Consider the following 7,021-nt stretch of genomic DNA (forward strand, 5'->3'; position numbering starts at 1 on the left):
ATTCTCCTGACTCAGCCTCCCAAGTAGCTGGGATTACAGGCACATGTCACCATGTCCGGCTAATTATGTACTTTTAGTAGAGATGGGGTTTCACCATGTTGGTCAGGCTGGTCTCGAACTCCTGACCTCAGGTGATCCACCTGCCTCGGCCTCCCAAAGTGCTGGGATTACAGGTGTGAGCCACTGCGCCCAGCCAAAAGCAGTTCTTTACCTTGCAACCCAGGCTGGGCAGTCCAGCTTTTTCCTGTTTCTGAAAAGTAGTCACCTCTAGGGAATAAAATGGCTTCTTGAGAATGCCGATATGCACAGCAGAAGGAAGAAAGGAAAACCAATCCAAGGAAAGGCTTGTATGTTCCTGGAGCAGAGGGCTTCATGCTCACAGGTGCACAAAGTGGAAACGGTTTTGGTTTTTGGTTTTTCCTTTTAGCTTTTAATACTTTTAAAATTATTTTTCTTGAGACTGGGTCTTCCTCTGTTGCCCAGGCTGGAGTGCAGTGGTGTGATTGCAGCTCACTGTAGCCTCAAACTCCTGGGCATAAGTGATTCTTCTGCCTCAGCCTCCAAGTAGCTGAGACTACAGGCATGCATCATCACGCCTGGCTAATTTTTTTAGTTTTATTTTTGAAGAGGTGGGTCTCACTATGTTGGTCAGGGTGGTCTCAAACTCCTGGGCTCAAGCGATCCTCCCAAAGTGCTCGGATTACAGGCATGAGCCACCACACCCAGCCTAGCTTTTACTATATTTTATCTGATAATCCTTTTATGGAAAAAAGAAGGGCAGACTCTTTTACAGTTTGAAGAAGCTCCATATTCCATCAGGAGCCACCTTGAGCAATACCTGGGTTTCTAAGAGCTCCCCAGAGCCAGTTCTCCAGCTCACCTTGCTTTCTAATCTAAGGTTGCCCTCACCTTGGACAAGAAGCACGAGTCTCAGAGTAATTCAGAGTATCCAAACTCAAAAGTCTATGTACATGGAGGCCTTGCTAGACCTTAATAGTGACATTTTCATCAATATCTGGTTTTCTGCCATGAGTCCCTATCCCTCTTTTTCTTAACATATTCAAGCCAGAATATTTTTTCAGCCATTCTGTAACTGCACAGTTTCTTCCAAGTCTCTACTTTGTCTCCCATTAACTAGGATCCAATTTATTTATTTATTTATTTATTTATTTATTTATTTATTTATTTTAATTTTTGAGACGGAGTCTCCCTCTGTCACCCAGCCTGGAGTGCAGTGGTGCGATCTCACCCCACTGCAACCTCTGCCTCCTGTGTTCAAGTGAGTCTTGTGCCTCAGCCTCCCGAGTAGCTGAGATTACAGGTGCCCGCCACCACGCCCAGCTAATTTTTGTATTTTTAGTAGAGACGGGGTTTCGCCAAGTTGGCCAGGCTGGTCTCGAACTCCTGACCTCAGGTGATTCACCCACCTCGGCCTCCCAAACTGCTGGGATTATAGGTGTGAGCCACTGCACCCAGCCTCAATTTATACAATTTATCCTCACTGTTCTCTTTGCTGCTTTCTGTTTAGTTTTTGTCTTTTGTTTCAGACAGTGTCCTGTTCTGTCACCCAGGCTGGAGTGCAGTGGTGCAATCATGGCTCACTGCAGCATTGAACTACTGGGATCAAGTGATCCTCCTGCCTCAACCTCCCAAGTAACTGGGACTACAGGTGCACACCACCACATGTGGCCTTTGCTACTTTCTTATTTCCTCTTATTTCACAATTGGCTGAGCTCCCTCTGATTAAACACACCTCCATGCTTCCTCCAGGAATCTGTATTTTGCATATCTGTTATTTCATCTGGGGCTGTTTTCTTATTATTAGCTGCAAAAGTTCCAAAGAGGAAGAAGAAAAAAGATATATCAGAGAGGTGGAAAAGAGTTGATCAACATGGTCAACTGAATTCAAGACAGAGAAGGAACATGTGATGAGCTTACCTGAAAGGGTGATTTGTAGAGTAAGAGCTCTTAGGGGAACAAAGTAATGAACCCTGATTTTGATATGTTTCATATGGGAAGGTATAAGGAAGTTAAGGTTCTGTTTAGGAATCAAGATTAACCGTGGGGCAAAAGGACAAAAAATAGATTAAGGTAATAATGGAGAACAGCATAGAAATGAAATTCCCATTGCCCAAATGGCCACCAGTTTTTTCACGTTTCCCTAGAAGAACCAAGATAGTTCCTAAAGATGTCTGCCAGGATAGAAAAGGAAGAGGCATCTAGATTGGAAAGGAAGAACTATCTCTATTTGCAGATGACATGACTTTGTATACAGAAAATCCTAAAGAATACACACACATACACATATTAAAGCTAATAAATGAGCTCAGCAAGGTTGCAGGATATAATAATATCAATATGCAAAAAATCAAGTGTATTTCTAAACTGGCAATCAATAATTTGAAAATGAAATTAAAGAATTCCACTTATAACAACACCAGAAAGAATAAAACAAATACGAATATATTTAACAAAAAAAGTACATAAGTTTGTTACGTTGAAAACTACAAAATGCTGTGAAAGAAATTAAAGAAGGCCTGCTAAATAAATAAAAAGAAATCCCATGTTCATGGATTAAAAGACAATATTGTTAAGGTCATACTCCCCAAATTGATCTACAGATTCAAGGCAATCCTTATCAAATTCCAGCTCCTTTTTTTTTTTTTTAGAGAAATTGACAAGCTGATGCTAAAATCCATTCTAATTCGAGGGACCCAGAATAGCCAAAAACAAATGATGCAAAAAAGCACAAAGTTGAAGGACTTACATTTCCTGATTTCAAAATTACTTCAAAGGGTCAGTAACGCAGACAGTGTGGTACTGGCATAAAGATAGACATACAGATCAATGAAATGAAAGTATAGAAATAAACCCATACATCTATGGCCAATTGATTTTTGACAAAGATGCTTAGAAAATTCTATGAAGAAAGAATAGTTTTTTCAACAAATGTTGCTGGGACAATTGGATATCCACATGCAAAAGAATGTTGGTCCACTACTTCACACCATGTACAAGTATTAACTCAAAATGGATCAACAAAAACTATAAAACTCTTAGGAGAAAACATAGGTATAAATCTTCACCACCTTGGATTAGACAATAGTTTCTTAGATACGACGGCAAAGGCACAAACAACAAAACTTTTAAAAATAGGCCGGGCATGGTGGCTCACACCTGTAATCCCAGCACTTTGGGAGGCAAAGGCAGGTGGATCACCTAAGGTCAGGAGTTCGAGACCAGCCTGACCAACGTGGAGAAATCCGTCTCTACTAAAAATACAAAATTAGCAGGGCATGGTGGTACATGCCTGTAATCCCAGCTGCTCAGGAGGCTGAGGCAGGAGAATTGCTTGAACCCGGGAGGCAGAGGTTGCAGTGAACTGAGATCACACCATTGCACTACAGCCTGGGCTACAAGAGTGAAACTCTGTCTAAAAAAATAAAAAAATAAAAAAAAAATAGATAAATTGAACTTTATCAAAATTAAAAACTTTTTTTTTTTTTTGAGACAGGGTCTCACCCAGGCTGGAGTGCAGTGGCATAATTATAGCTCAATGCAGCCCTGATTTCCCAGGCTCAAGTGATCCTCCTGCCTCAGCCTCCCAAGTAGTTGATATATGAATGGAGATTTTTCAAAAAAATATACACAAATGACCAGAAGCACATGAAAAATGCTCAACATCATTAGTCATCAAGAAACTACTTTAGGACCACAATGATCTGGTACAGATAGGAGCTGAACATTTAAAACATTTTTTTAAAAAAAACACAATGAGATACTACTTCATACTTACTAGGATGGCTATAATTGTTTTTTTTTTTTTTTAAGAGATAGGGTCTCACTATGTTGCCCAGGCTGGTCTTTCCTGGCTCAAGCAATTCTCCTGCCTTGGCCTCCGTAAGTGCTGGGATTACAGGTGTGAGCCACCACACCCTAGCCCTGTAATTTTTAAAAAGTTAATAAGTGTTGGTGAGGCTGTGGTGAAATTTGGACCCTCATGCATTGCTGATGGGAATTTAAAATTGTGCATTTGCTTTGGAAAACAGTATAGCAGTTCCTCAAAAGGTTAAAAACACAGTTACCATATGACCCAGCAATTCTACTCCTAGGTATATAGGCAAGAGAATTGAAAACATATGTCCACACAAAAACGTGCACATGAATGTTCATAGCTGCATTATATAATAGCCAAACAGTGGAAACAACACAAACTCCCATCAACAGATGAATAAACACAATGTGGGATATTCATATAATGGAGTATTATTTAGCCACAAAAAAGAATGAAGTACTGATACATGATACAATAGGGATGGACCTTGAAAATGTTATTCAAAGTCAAAGAAGGCAAAGAAGTCAGACACAAAAAACTATATATTGTATGATTTCATTTATTATGAAATGTCCAGAATGGGACATCTAGAGACAGAAAGTTGATCTGTGGTTGCTAGAGACTGGGGGAAGGGTTGCCAATGTGCATGGGTTCTGTGGAGAGTGATGAAAATGTTCTAAAGGTAGATTTTGGTAAGGGTTGCATGTCTCTGTGAATATACTAAAAATGTCTGCATCATACACTAAAAGAGTAATTTTATGGTATATAAATTATATCTTGATAAAAAATTATATTTTAAAAAACCCTCTATTTTAATGTTTTACCACTAGTTGTAGCTGAGACACAAACCCAAATATATTAAGTACTGATGAAAATAAATTTTTTGATTAAAGGAAGTGCTCCATATTCTCTCTCTCTTTTTTTTTTTTTTTTTTTTTGAGATAAGAGTCTCACTCTGTTGTCCAGGCTGGAGTGCAGTGGCACGTTCTCTGCTCACTGCAACCTCTGCCTCCTGGGTTCAAGCGAGTCTCCTGCCTCAGCCTCCCAAGTAGCTGAGATTATAGGCATCTGCCACCATGCCTGGCTAATTTTTGTATTTTTAGTAGAGATGGGGTTTCACCATGTTGGCCAGGGTGGTCTCGAGCTCCTAACATCAAGTGATCTGCCCACTTCGGCCTCCCAAAGTGCTGGGATTACAGGCATGAGATACCACGCCCAGTCCATGTTCTCTTAATTATGCAGTGATGTAGTCTCTAGTCTCAAACTTCAAAGGGACAAAGACTAGCCACATGAGAAAAGACAAGCTGCTATAAACTGGAGTATAATATGACAGTTTGGCTGTACCAAGTTACTTGGAAAAATCGAGATACCACGTTCTACATTTAGTTAAACGGGTTTAGGCAACTGCATAAACACAGACCTAACTTCCTTTTGAGTGGGAAATTAAAGTTCTGAGTCCATCAGACTTGTGGATACAATCATAATAACAATAACAATATTTACTAGAGCTGGGCACTGTACTGAATGCTTGGCAGTGTGTTATCGCACCGCATCCGAAGCAGGTGTTATTATTACCTGGATTTTACTGATGAGGTAACTGAGTTCACTTGGAGAAAAAGCTGTGAGAAAATGTGTAATGTTGCTATGATCTGGTTCCAGACCTATGGTCTTAACTACTGGCTCTACTGGGTGTGGAGCAGATGACAAACTAGATATGTTGTAATCTGTCATATGTCCAACTGTATGCCTGGCAATATTCAGTTATACTCAGAGGCAAAGCCTGGTGATGTGACCCTCCTCCCTGGGTGGCAGTGGCAGGGAGCTTAACTTCTGCACAAACAGCAGATGCATCCACTGTTCTGGAAGAACCCAGCTCACTCCACCTCCTGACCCGTCTTAACATTCAGTCACACCTGGGTTTTAAGCTTTCCTCTCAAACCATAGATACGTACCCAACATTTCCTGTCTACTTTTCCTAAACTACACTTCACCCTCCTATAAGATTTTGAGCTCCTCAAAAGCATCTTCCTCTTTCAGAAATGTCTCCCTGCCCCTAAACAGTCAGCACTGGAAATGACAGAATGAGCTCATGTCTTGCTCTAAATTCTGTCACTGCTACAAACTGTGTGAAATGTCACAGGGAGTAGGAGTCATATTTTGTGACCTGTAGTTAACTTTCTGTGCTGCAGGCAAAGCGCTGATTCTTGTACACTGACTTTGGAACAAACGCCACAGGCCCTAATTGCAGGCTCCAAGGAGTTGAGATTCCATACTGGGGTTGCTGGAGGCAGAAGCCTTCCCACTTTCAGGACCCGGACCTGCCCTTCCCCCACGAGGTCCCGCCCAGCCAGCTACACCCTGGCCACAGAGCGCTCACAAAGGCTCAGTGTGTGTATGCCGGGCTGACTCACAGTGGTTCTGGGCCCAGGCGAGGACCTTCTCAGAGGGGCGGAAGGGGCCCTCTCCCTCCTGGCCATTTTCCATGGGGAGCAGTCAGTAACCAGGACCATGCCAGACTTCAAAAAACAGAGAGGAAAGTGGAAGTGAAAGGCAGCAGAGGACTCAGAACTGCTGTTTCTTATTTCTTTCTTAGAGAATTATGGACAGCAGGAAGGACTCACCTTTTAGTCTGTCAGTTTGTTTGCGAGAGAGACAGAGATACATTTTAATTGAGAGACAATTCACACAATATAAAACTAACCACTTTATTTATTGAGATAGGGGTCTCACTATATTGCCCAGGCTGGTCTCAAACTCCTGGGCTCAAGTGATCCTACTCCCTTGGCCTCCCAAAGTGCTGGGATGACAGGTGTGAGCCACCGTGCCCGGCTAAACTAACCATTTTATTTTATTTATTTATTTTGAGACAGAGTTTTTGCTCTTGTCGCCCAGGCTGGAGTGCAATGGGATGATCTCGGATCACTGCAACCTTCGCCTCCCGGGTTCAAACGATTCTCCTGCTTCAGCCTCCTGAGTAGCTGGGATTACAGGCACCTGCCACCATGCCCATCTTTTTTTTCTTTCTTTCTTTCTTTTTTTTTTTTAGTAGAGACGGGGTTTCACCACGTTGGCCAGGCTAGTCTCAAACTCCTGACCTCAGGTGATCCGCCCGCCCCACCCTCTCAAAGTGCTGGGATTACAGGTGTGAGCCACCGTGCCAGGCCGAACTAACCATTTTAAATTGAC

The sequence above is a fragment of the Gorilla gorilla genome, chromosome 8 (genome assembly GCF_029281585.2).
Source record: "Gorilla gorilla gorilla isolate KB3781 chromosome 8, NHGRI_mGorGor1-v2.1_pri, whole genome shotgun sequence".
Taxonomy (NCBI): Eukaryota; Metazoa; Chordata; class Mammalia; order Primates; family Hominidae; genus Gorilla; species Gorilla gorilla.